The sequence below is a fragment of the Coccinella septempunctata genome, chromosome 4 (assembly GCF_907165205.1).
Source record: "Coccinella septempunctata chromosome 4, icCocSept1.1, whole genome shotgun sequence".
Lineage (NCBI taxonomy): Eukaryota > Metazoa > Arthropoda > Insecta > Coleoptera > Coccinellidae > Coccinella > Coccinella septempunctata.
Window position 1 is genome coordinate 40,399,746 of NC_058192.1, and position 1,785 is coordinate 40,401,530.

Below are 1,785 nucleotides of genomic sequence, written 5' to 3' on the forward strand. Positions count from 1 at the left end.
TGTGAACAGTTATCTATTGAAAGATTTGAATACTGGAGCAATTAAAGGAATATATAATATAGAAAGCATTTTTGAATATAAAAGGATATGAATCAGGAAGGTTCATAAAATTAGTTTCTATTTGCATAATTTTAATTTATTCAAATATCAGCAAATTTTAGGGGAATTGTTATGGTTCAAAGTATTACGTTCAATATAAAATTCCAAATCACATTTGAAAAGGATACATTATGATATATTACTTATATATTCAAGTTGAAGTACATATTTTTATACTGATATTCAAAATTCATATCCAATATCTATTGAGGCCAATAACTGAAAATGAAAAATTTAGATTATAAAATTTGTGAATAGTGTCTATGAATAGATAAGTTGAAAATTAGGAAATCAAGAGTGTAGGAAAGTGAGGGGAGGGAAACCAGGAAACGAGAAAAAAAAGAAGGGAGATATGAAGATCGAGACTAGAAAGAAGCATTGCAGAAATTGTAAAAGGTACAAATCGTTTGAATAATTGAAAATTGAAGCCAAAAACTCAGTTGAAGTAGAAACAGAAGGTATTACCATATCAAGACGATAATATTTATAAATTTGGAAGCATACTACTGGCTGTTGAATTACTTTCATAAAAGTAACATTCATTGTGATCCTGAGCAACCAATTCAACGGTGGAAGGACCTAGGAATAATAGCTGAACGCAACATATCCAAACAACAAGAAGCCAAGGAGCATTTTGGTGTGAAATAAACTTGAAAGACAAACATAACCTACATTCGAATTCGTGGATATTGGACCATAGATCAGTCAGTAACATAGATGTAAGTGTAGTTTTCCTTTTCATATAGAATTAGATTCAATTAATTATAGGAATTTAATTAGAATATTTCGAGATTTTGAATTGAGATTATTTTTAATGGCATTAAATGTTATATTAATATATATAAATTTTTCATTTTTCTTGAATCCTCAATAGTGATAGAGCCTACCGGGAATTTCAAAATTTAATTTTATCATTTATTTGATTCTAAAATTCATTCTCATTTCTAACGAAAGAACAAATAAAAGGAATCATAACAATTTATATATACAGTCCCTGGCCAGTTTATTAGACGCACTGAGAATTTTTTTTATATTTACTGGTATTGCCCGAGGAAAAAGCAGAATATTTAAATTTCATGTCCACAGAATGTCAGTTTTATCTACGACTCTCATTAAATTGTTCTATTTGGCATTTATTTTTGATGTTGTAGTATTAATACTTAAGTATGAATCAGTACTATGTCTTCCAGTGGACGTCTTGCATTCTTCAGGTTCCTACGTTATTTCGATAATCCACATATGAAATCATTATCTTCGAATGCAGCAAACCGAACAATTCTGCTTTGATAGTATGAAGCTCTCATAGCTACACAGGGTGGCTCAGCAAAATATTAGAATTTCATGTTTAATCATCAATAAATCAATATTTTTTATCCAATATGATATATTATATGTGAAAATCATTTACAGATGAAGTATATGTAACATATACATTCAATTTAATAATTCAATATTGAGATTTTGCATCGAATCAGTGCGTCTAATAATATGGCCAGGGACTGTATGTATATGTATCCTACATTTCGGGGACGAAAAAATCCGAGGATATATATATATATAATTTATTATATAAATTATATTATTTAAATAATATAATTATTTAAAATGAATTGAGACTCAATTGCGTTTCTCTGCAAAAATAGAGGGCATCTTTATTAACAATAACAAAACTCACAATATTATATT

The 1,785-nt window shown here is 28.1% G+C and overlaps 1 long non-coding RNA gene across 1 annotated transcript; it reads right to left on the reverse strand.

Moving 5' to 3' along the window:
- Positions 1 to 208: 208 nt before the first annotated feature.
- On the reverse strand, positions 209 to 678 carry LOC123312246. The gene is made up of 2 exons (XR_006537596.1): positions 565 to 678; positions 209 to 318 (listed from the first exon to the last, which is right to left on the reverse strand). It is a non-coding gene; the product is annotated as an uncharacterized LOC123312246 (long non-coding RNA).
- Positions 679 to 1,785: the final 1,107 nt, after the last annotated feature.